Source organism: Diceros bicornis, chromosome X (assembly GCF_020826845.1).
Source record: "Diceros bicornis minor isolate mBicDic1 chromosome X, mDicBic1.mat.cur, whole genome shotgun sequence".
NCBI classification, from domain to species: Eukaryota; Metazoa; Chordata; class Mammalia; order Perissodactyla; family Rhinocerotidae; genus Diceros; species Diceros bicornis.
Window position 1 is genome coordinate 8,693,200 of NC_080781.1, and position 10,950 is coordinate 8,704,149.

The 10,950-nt window shown below is 39.2% G+C and overlaps 1 long non-coding RNA gene across 2 annotated transcripts in view; it reads left to right on the forward strand.

Annotated features, from left to right (window-relative positions):
- The window catches only part of LOC131400722 (uncharacterized), a 49,062-nt gene extending 39,706 nt beyond the window's left edge, over positions 1 to 9,356 (forward strand). Inside the window, exons 2-4 of one of the 2 annotated variants that reach the window (XR_009217427.1) lie at positions 1,307 to 1,403; positions 1,607 to 1,720; positions 7,141 to 9,356. This is a non-coding gene — a long non-coding RNA (uncharacterized LOC131400722). The remainder of the gene's footprint in view (positions 1 to 1,306; positions 1,404 to 1,606; positions 1,721 to 7,140) is intronic. The other variant, XR_009217426.1, reaches the window with a different exon arrangement.
- The last annotated feature ends 1,594 nt before the right edge of the window (positions 9,357 to 10,950 follow it).

Below are 10,950 nucleotides of genomic sequence, written 5' to 3' on the forward strand. Positions count from 1 at the left end.
CACCACCTTCTCCCTCTAGTCTTTTCTGAATTTCTTCTCACTAACTACAGTCCACTGAAGAGAGCTTGACCATTCCATTGTGCAGATGCCTATCAAAGGATCTATCACAGTATTGGCCTCATGTGTAGACATATCTGGCTCCTTCATTAGACCACTGATCTTTTTAAGAAAAAAGTTCATGTCTTTATATCCCAAATTACAACAGTGCCAGGATCAGACCAGTAGGTTCTGATAGAACAGGATCAATAAACGATTGTTGAATGAACGAATGACCTCGTTATGAAAGCTGGTGTTATTTCACAGCATAAATGAATTCAGCAAATACTTTATGCTGTACACTCCTTATTCTGGTTTGAGTGCAATATTCTGTCTACATGTGCAACGGGATACAACTGTGAGTCATTAGCTTATGCGGACTCAATTACTCAATGGTCCGTATATGATAGATGTCTTGGATACACAGTCCTAGCACACAGAAATGCACTCTCTCTGAAAACATACCTTCACAAAGAAGGGGAGCCAGTAAGACCCTGGCTTCTACAGACGATAATTCCGTTATGCTTCATAGCCTACAAATTTCTATCTTGCTTCTAAGTGATGAGGAATTTCAAGTCTCCAAGGAGGACAAATAACATGAGAAAACTTTGTCAGGAAACTACAGGCCCCCAGGGCCAGAATTTAGAAAACACTTATGCAGGTGAGGCTTTTTTCAAGAAGTTTCAACTATATAAATTCCTCTTTGTCAGAGTTATCATGTATTAGTCTAAGACAGTTATTATATTTTCTTATTATAAGCATGCACTGTGTTCTGCATCTGGAACATTTGCCAAATTGTAGATTTATTCCTATTTCTATACATCTGTGAAAAGAATGTGTGTTCTGTTTCATCAGGGAGTTACTTGAAGTCACAGGTTGCTAATTCCAAATGAATAGAAACAGTGATTAATCTGGGAGATATGAGCTCGCCACTATTCATGTAACAGATGTCCATTATGATGAGTTACACATTTGTTCCATGTTTACACTAGCATACAAAAAAAGAGGATTCAACTATTTGGTAAAAAAAAAAGAAAATAAAGAAAGAAAAGAATGAAAGGGGGATGTGGGAAGGTAGGGAATTAGAAAATACTTGAAAATGTTTATTCAGGTGCCAGGTTAGATGCAATGGAGACGTGTGGTATGTCTGCAGGGTGGCAGGTAAAGAGTTGAGGGGAGGTAGAGAGTTAGGGGAGAGAGGGAGAAGCTGGGGGTAAATGTTTCTGGCTGCATTTCAGGGTGTGGATATTAACTGAGTTCATCTCACTAGGCTGACAGAAGCACTAATGCCAAAACCAGCAATTTCCTCAGCATCAGCTACACAGAAGATGGGATTTCAGAGGGAGGCACAAGAAAAGGAGAATGATGTATGTAATTTTATTCAAATAATTAAAAACAAAGTTGGCAGTCTATCTTCCTGTCAAGAAGAATAAATATCAGAAGTGGAGTTGGAAGGAGATGTGCAAGAGGCTCCCTGCTGCTCCATATTAACTCTGGTCCAATACAAACTTTATAGTTGATTCTTCACAAAAAAGTCCATTTAAAATGATCCTCCTATGTTTTTTTTCAGTTACTCTGTGAGCAGAGCTAACACAGCAAGAGAATACAAGCCAGGAGTACATGTGGAAGAGGCTGCCTGAATGAGCCACACTAGAGCTGTTAGTTTGATAGCCACGGATACAGGGTTTGTATAAGCGAACTATATCTCCAAAATACGACGAGTGAAAGAGAGGTTTCCAAAACTTTCCTTTCTCTCATTATTTCCCTCCTGTCTTCACGCCCAGGAACTAAAGCACGGCCTGGCATATAGTAGGAACTAAATAAATACATATACACATATATACACACAGATTTTTTTAATGAATTAAGTGAATGTGGGCTGGACTTAACGAATGACATGTGCATATGGATGGATAATATTTATGAATGGATTCATTATCTTACATATTTGCAGGCTCAGTGAATTATAGCAGAGCAATATCACAACCAAAAGTTAAAGAATCCTCTCTGAATGTCATAATGTGGCCATTACGTGTCCTAAACTATACTTTTTCAGAGTTTCTGTTTGATAGCAACACTTTTTAGAGGAAAGGGCAAGTTTCATTTTGTTACTTAATAAAGAGAAAAGATCAGCATGACAACTTGATAAAGAAATAATAATTCAGACAGACTCACTGAGGGGTTTTGCTTCTAAAGCATTTTAATCAATATTCCTCTATATTTCCAGTAACGTATCAAATTGTTCTTCAATTGCTTCTAAAATGTTGAACTTAAGATGTAAAATGCTCCACTTTTACATCTAAATCTTTCTTTTTATTATGTGAAGATTATGACAGAAGTGAGCACTCCTCCTTGCATTTGCGACACTTACAAGTCCAATTAGAGAGCAAAACTATTCTTCAGAAAAGTCCTCGTGTTGATTGGACTTCTGGGAACTATGCAAGGCAACAACAGCATATTTGTCTACCTTAAGCAATGTAAGGAGGGAAACACCACAAAGGTAGCCAAAATGACTAAGGAGGAATTCAGTTAATTAAAAATGACATGTTGCTATGCCAAGTTAGAAGTGTTGGTGAGTGGGTACTTCGAGCCAACTAAAAGGTTCTTTCAGGCATCCTAAATCTCTTTGCCAAAAAAATTAATATTTTTAGTCTAATCCCGTCAAGTAAGCCAAGTTGATGATGACAGAGAAAGAAATCTTCAATTTTTTAATCTTTTTTTTTCTCTTTTTGGTGAGGAAGATTGGCCCTGAGCTAACATCCATGCCCATCTTCCTCTATTTTGTATGTGGGACGCCGCCACAGCATGGCTTGACGAGCAGTGTGTAGGTCCATGCCCAGGATCCGAACCCATGAACCGCAGACTGCAGATGTGGAGTGCGTAAACTTAACCACTATGCCACCGGATCAGCCCCCAAATCTTCAATTTTTGAAGGAAGTAGGAATTAGGATAATATAGAGGTCAGCAAACTTTTTCTGTAAAAAGCCAAATAGCAAATATTTTAGGCTTTGTGCACCATGTGGTCTCTGCTGCAAATACTCAACTATGCTATTATGGTGAAAGCAGTCACAAACAATATGTAAACAAATGAGCATAGCTATGTTCCAATAAAACTTTATTTATAAAAGCAGGTGACAGGCTGGATTTGGCTCACAGGCCATAGTTTGCTGACCCCTAGGATAATATGTAGATGGCTCTCCAAAATAGACTGAATCCTGAGGAAAGATGCAGATTTCAAGGTCAAATTGCAAATTATAGTATTTTTTAATTCATAGTATTCTAAAATGTGCTTAGCAGTACCTCCACTTCTTGTGTGGATCTTATGGTATTTGCCTTCCAATAGCATTTTCCTTAAATGCATCACTGAGATGCACATCTTTTCATAAAACTATCTGCATAAGCTTAGATTCAGTCGAGAAAATAAAGTCATTCTAAATATTCCAGGAACAAAGGATTTAATGTGATAATTAGAGCTTATACCAATGTTGGGATATCTGAGAAAGTGGGGTCAAGAAAGTCACTACCAGGGGGCCAGCCCCGTGGCTTAGCAGTTAAGTGCTCGCGCTCCACTACTGGTGGCCTGGGTTCGGATATCCAGCATGCACCAACGTACCGCTTGTCCGGCCATGCTGAGGCTGTGTCCCACATACAGCAACTAGCAGAATGTGCAACTATGACATACAACTATCTACTGGGGCCTTGGGGAGAAAAAGGGAAAAAAAAGGAGGAGGATTGGCAATAGATGTTAGCTCAGGGCCGGTCTTCCTCAGCAAAAAGAGGAGGATTGGCATGGATGTTAGCTCAAGGCTGATCTTCCAAAAAAAAAAAAAAAAAAAAAGAAAAAGAAAAAGAAAGTCACTACCAAAGACCAGGGAGGCAGACACTGAATATCTCATCCTGACATAGCAAAGTGGGTGGCTATCAAAAGCGCTACAGAAATATGCCCCAATTTGCAAGAATCGCTGAGAAACCTCTCACCAACTGTCTCAGTCTGTTCCAGTGTTCCAGCAAACATCTGGTTCTCAATCACTCCCTGAAAAGCCACTGTGAGCCTCCTGCCCGCCCAACAAACAGCTGCAACCAACCCTGAGCATAAGAGCTTCTACTTCTCTTACACCTGAAAAAAAAAGCTTATGTTACTCCAACAAACTCTAACTCAGGACCATACAGGGAAAGGGATTCTAAGAGATGTAGTACCCAACTTCTCTGCAATGCAGAAGAGATCTTAGAAGGGGTGGTAGTGATGCTTACTTGGCAATGGATAAATCATCACTTTGTCAATGTAGCATCCATATACTCCCTTTGTACCCATTTTTAACTTCCAAATACAGTAAACAACATAATGCTCCTGTCCTACTTGATGCCACTATTCCCCATACATCTGAAACTCACTTGTGCTTTCCCCCAAAGTAAAGCCACAAAGTCCTATTTATTTTATCCATAAATGGTTGATGGTTATTTGTCTTCTAGGTAAGTCACAATAGCTGTTTACTGTCCTGCAATTTAAATATTGAAATATATGTTTTAACTCACTCCATAATAGGCAGAGGGAAGAAGGACAAATTTTATAAATATGTACAGATATATCCACATCAAAATAAGGAAGAAAATATGCCTATTACAATCCTCATTTCTATAACTGGTCACATGACCATTGTTAGTTTTTATAACTTTCTTCTTCTATTACTCATGAGGATCACAGATACCCACCACACTCAAGTGGGGTCATCATCCATCCTGAACACCAAGCTGGGATCTGCTACCCTCTAGTCATCGTCAGGTAACCCCCTCTGTGCAGTAGTCCAGCCCAGGTCTCTCCAACTGTGGGGACCCCCAACAGACCCCAAGGCCTCACCTGCTCTAGTCACCCATTTCATGGCAGCTGCCTGGCTCAAGGGAGGCAAACAGATTAGAGTTGGGAGTGCCAAGGAAGGGAGCAGAGACCACACATGCTGCCATCTTCCCATATCCACACACCCCTCCCACCTCCCATGCCCACGTTTGAATCTTTAAATCTGATCCCTGGTCCTCTTGCTGGGTACAAAATTTAACTTTGCCTTCAATTAATGTAATATCTATCTACCTCTCTCTCTCTCTTTCTCTCTCTCTCACTCTCTCTGATCTTTCTCCTTCTCTCTCTCTTCCCGCTCTTTCTCTGAAATCCAATAGATTTTAGAGAGAATATCTTCATTCAAATTACACCTAAAAGGCATATATTAACTCTCTTTGATCTAAGCTGGATAGCTGAGTTGATTACACACTGGGGTTCATGGATTTACATTCTGCACGAACACATTTTGCTTTGTACCAAGGAAAAGCCAATTTCAGGACTTCAAAGTGTACCTCCCCTAGCCAGTCAGTTCTCAAATGTGTGCTGGTGGTCAAGGGCAAGGATAATATGTGTGATGGTTCAGTGCAAGCCCTACCCCCAATTCCTAAGAAACCAATAGAGAAGACTTCTCCCTTAATCATAGATATTCTAATGGGCGAGGGATAACGAGATTTTTTTTGGAAAAACAAAGGAAAAAAAATGGTCAAAATGTTAATATCTTCTGAATAAGCTTTGTCAATAAAAGCCCCCAAAATATCCAGGTTATAATACCAGTTTCCAAATCTTCTCTCTCTCTCTCCCCACATATGCATACACACACCAAAGAATTTTACAGGACAGGTCAAAATGGATTTCAACTAGTATAAGAGAATGGGTTTGAGTGTCAGAAGGACCTGGGTTCCAGTTTTGCTCTGTCCTTATTATGATTCCCTTATCACATTCCCTTATCACATCTCTAAGCAGCAATTTCCTCATCGGTAAAATGTGGATAATTATAATTTTGTTAAGAAAATTATCCCAAACTTTGAATGAGGTGAAATGGGCTGTGGCATGACCTTTCAAAATCTTACTGGGGCACTGACTGGCCTACCTAAGAGTTATTTACTTATCTGGGGAATGTACTTGTGTTTGACTTTCTGTTTTTTATTTGATTAGAATTCAGATGCTCTGAAGTTACATGCTAATTCTTAGATTTCTGTCCAAGACAAAAGATAACCCCAAAAATTGTGGTTTTATTGTCCTGTAGGACATTAACCAGTTTTGAATCTATCTTAAAAATCTTATTCAGTACTTTTTTTCTCAAAATGCCTAGAAATACCAAGTTCCTCAAAATGCTCTTGGAATCAGCTTTACCTACTCTTATGGTTCTCATCGTTAATGAATTGAATAAATTATTGGCATGTGTTCATTCTGTATTGGTATGATATTTGTGTTTATAGCTTTTTAAAAATTATACTTTGACAGTACCTATGTCATGAAGTTGTTATAAGAATTAAGTAAAATAATACAAATAAAGTAATTAATAAGGTCCTGACATATACTAAGCAGTTAATGAATGTTAGCTATTATTAAATGCAGTTTGATTCACAGAAAATAAAAAATGTAGCATACTCCATAGTTCATGCAGACACCCAGGCTGTTAAAACAAAAGAAATAAAACAAAGAGACTATTCATTTAACGGTGAACTCCAGCTTGATTTCCCTCGGGACTTTTCATTCCTCTAGAATCCAGCCCAGTGAATTAAGCTTTTGAATTAGTAGCCATTTTCATGGATGATGCCAGATCTTATAATTATTGGGATCTATTAACTGTACACAGAATAAGTATTCTGTCCCATAAAGAAAAAAATACAATGTTCCCACCTCACATGGTGAATAATAGATAATAAAATTTAAATTGAGATTAAAGTAAAAATTAATATTTTTCCTCTCTATCCTGCTTTGATATACCCAAATGCTATCCCTCATATTATTTCCTACAATTTTAGTGGGTTATTCCCTGGGGATTTTTTCCAAATTTTTTAATAGCTATGTTCTTCATATCTTTCTTTGTCTTATTTCAATAACTGCTAAAAATAATGGAGTTTTCCCACAAAAAAACTTGTCCCTTAAAAGAAACTAAAGGATGATAAAGGGAGAAGCAAGACCAATTTCTCCAATTTCACCATGATTTTGGTTGCTATTTATACTCAAATAACTTTCTCTGATTATAAATCCTCAAAAAGAGAACTCAGTCAATTTTAGTTTTTGTTTTTTGGATGTTTGTCTTTTAGAACCTGGCATAGGAGTTAAATCAGCTTTGGCTCAGAAGAATCAAATGAATAATTGAATAAATGTTGAAACAACGCTTCAGAAGTAACTCATAACCTTTCCATGTTGATGTCTAAAGAAGAATGAAAAAGCATCTACAGAGAGAAACAAATACTGGGGCACAACATTTCCACATACAAGTACAAGGGAGCCAAACAGAACTGGGATTTACTCTGCACTGTACAGAAAAGCACAGAGAGCCTGGGTCACCAAGTACTTTTTAACTGCCTTCAAACATTGAAGCACAATGCAGGAAACTACAGCACTCATTTAAAAAGCAAACAAATGAATATAGGGACTTACATCAAGATTAAACAGTCAGCTGTTGTTCAGTTACAGTGAACCAAGGAAGAGTAAGGTGAATTTAAAATACAGTGAAGACAAATAACATACGTAGTCCTGAAGTGTTCTTTATATTTGCAGAGCTTACTTATGTGTCTAGACACATTCAGATATATATACATATTCAGATACATACACATACGTATGTGTATGTATTTATATACATATATATTTTATATATATTCACACAAATGCACACATATCCTTGCCTTTGAAATGAGAGAATACCACTGAGCAAGTGGCGAAACCAGAGTTGAGGTAGTCCTCATTCAAGATTACTGTAGTCCCTTGCTACTCAAAGTGTGGTCCCTGGACCAGCAGCATCAGCATCACCTGGGAGATTGTTAGAAATGCAGAATCCCAGGCCCAACCTCAGCTCTCCCAAATCAGAACCCAGATTTTAGCCAGATTGCCCAGTGATTTGTGTGTCCAAATTCAAGTTTGAGAATGCTGCCCTAGATCCATGCTAACCATTACCAAAGCTATTAACTACATGTGTCTGTTCAGCAATTGAAATGTTATTAGCGAGACCGAGGAACAAGCAGTCCAGGTGACACTCATGGACTTAAGGTGAGCACAGTTTGAGAACCACTCCTAGAAACACAGGTTCTTGAATACTTTTTAGGTGATGTTCTTTCTGGATTAACCAACCGCCCTAAGAAAACAGCCACTGAAGGTACCCAATTCATCAGTTCAGCAAATAACTGACTGGGGAAATTTTTCTAATCTAATTAAACATATCAGTAAATTGTTTAAGACCATATGCAAGAACAACTACAAAGGGGATCACCCTGGTAGCCTTGAAAGGAACTCTTTCATTGTCAGGAATTCAGCAAAGAGGGGCCAGGGAGGCAAAGTAAGTGTGTGGCATGAAGTCATGTCAACCTTGAGTCTGAATCACTGCTTCTGTCATTTGCTAGCTGTGGGAATTTGGGCAAGTTCCTTAACCTCCCTGTGCCTCAGTGTTTTCATCTGTAATGATGGAATGAATAATTTATACCTATACTGAAAGTTAGCCACGACAATAAGAAATAATGCATTGTATCAGACAAACCCCAATTGAGGGACATTCTACAATATACCTGACCAGTCCCCCTCAAAACTGTGAAGTTGTCAAAAACAAGGAAAGTCTGAGAAACTGTTATAGCCAAGAGGAGCCCAAAGAGATATGATGATAAACTGTAATGTGACATCCTGGAAGGGATCCAGGAACGGAACAAGGGCAATAGGTAAAAACTAACAAAATTCAATTAAAGAATGGATGTTAGTTAATATTAATGTATCAGAATTGGTTTATGACTTGTGACAAATGTACTGTACTAATGTGAGATGCTAATAATAGGTCAAACTGAGTGTGGGGTATATGAGAACTCTGTATGTCTTTGCAACTTTTCTGTAAATCTACAACTATTCTAAAATTAAGTTTATTACCAAAAAAAATGCCTAGCATAGTAGTGCCCAGGCCAGAAGTATACAGTTAATAACAGTTGTTACTATTATTGTGAACTGTATATTAGGGATGATACCAGCAAAGAAGAACATCATCTTGATTCAATATTTTCAGGAGAAACTAGGAGCTTGAAAGCCTTGGAGATTATGGTTGAGGGAAAAGAAGATGAAAGGGAAGATGCAGAGGGCATAAAGACTGCTTATTTTCTCTAGGGCCAGTCCCACGCCTGTAACTTCTGTCACACGATCTTGTTGGTTTTCTTCCTGATGTTGTTCAGAGTCTGTAATTATTTTATTGATTCAGTGGTTCTCTGTTCTGAGCCCAACCTCCCCTCCCCCTCCGCCTGCACAGACACACACACACACACACGCGCACACACACACACGCCCCACTAGAAGTAAGCTTGAAGGCAGAGACCTCGTCTGTCCTCACCACTTCTGTATCTACTGCACCCAGCACAGCACCAGACTTAGAGTAGAAACTTTGTATTTACTGAAAGAAGGAGATGATACCATTGATCATCAAAGGAGGCAGGCAAAACACTTTGGGCTAGAACTAGAATCCTTTTCACACACGTTTTCTCCTCCTTGCCTCCTTGTAGCTCCTCTACCTCTCAAAAAATGAAAGCACGCAAGGAAATAAAAACAAACACCACTCCATTGACCAAGTAACCTCACTCAGAGGGGAAAAAGGGCCTCAACAGTTGGGTCAAGATTTGCTGTCCAACATGGTAGTTGACATTTGCAAATATAGGTGATAGAGATTAAATAAAAATACTTCAGTGATCGCTTGTACTATATTGTGCCTCACGTTTTCTATTTAGTTTAAGCCTCACAAAAATTTTGTTGGATAAGCGGGGCAGATGTTTTAACCTCCAGTTGAGAGATGTAAAATTTTTTTAAAGGAAAGGAGAAAGGAGGAGAGGGAGGGAGGGAGGGAGGAAGGAAGGAAGGAAGGGAAGAAATTTAAGGTGGCAACAGCATTCACACAGTTAATTAATGAGTCATTGTTTTAGTCTACTGGGCTGCTATAACAAGACACCACAGACTGGGGGGTTTAAACAACAGACATTTATTTTCTCACAGTCCTGGAGGCTGGAAGTCCCAGATCAAGGTGCCATCAGGGTTGGTTTCCGGTAAGAGCTTTCCTCCTGGCTTGCAGTGGCCACCTTGCCCTGTCCATACATGGTGGAGAGAGAGAGAGAGCTCTGGTGTCTCTTCCTCTTCTTACAAGAACACCAGTACTATGGGATTAGGGCCCCACCCTTATGACCTCATTTAACCTTTACCTCCTTAAAGGCTCCATCTCCAAATACAGTCACATCTGAGGTTAGAGCTTCAACATATGAATTTGAGGGCACACAATTCAGTCCATGAAAGGATGTTCTCTGACAAAGGGCAAGAGGGTGAACAAGATGAGCAGGGAGGAGCTAACACTTATTGAACAGGGAGGAACTAACAATTAGTTAGACCAGAGGTCAACAAACTATGGCCTATGGGCCAAATTTGAAGGTCACCTTTATTTCCTAAACACATTTTTACTGGAGCCCAGCCACATTCATTCATCCACATATCGCACGTGGCTGCTTTCTTGCTGCCATGGCAGAGTTGAGTAGTTGCAACAGAGACTATGGTTCACAAAGCCCAAAATGTTTACTCCCTGGCCCTTTACAGAAAATGCGTGCTGACTCCTGGGTTTGACCCATATGTGATTATTCATTTTATCACAAGATAACTCCATAGGTTGGTATTCTTGCCACTTCACTGATGAGGCAGTAGAGGCTCTGAGAGGAGAAGTGACTTACACATTCATAGCCAGCAGCGAGAGAGCATGGGCCTAGAGCTTTACGGGGCATGTGTTTTGTATGATTAGGATTTACAAAGAAAGCAGATCACTCACATTAATGGAGCCTTGCAAATAATCATGTAGACCTTAAGGGGTTTCCAGGGATCACTTTGGAACTGCTAGTCTCAAATGCGAT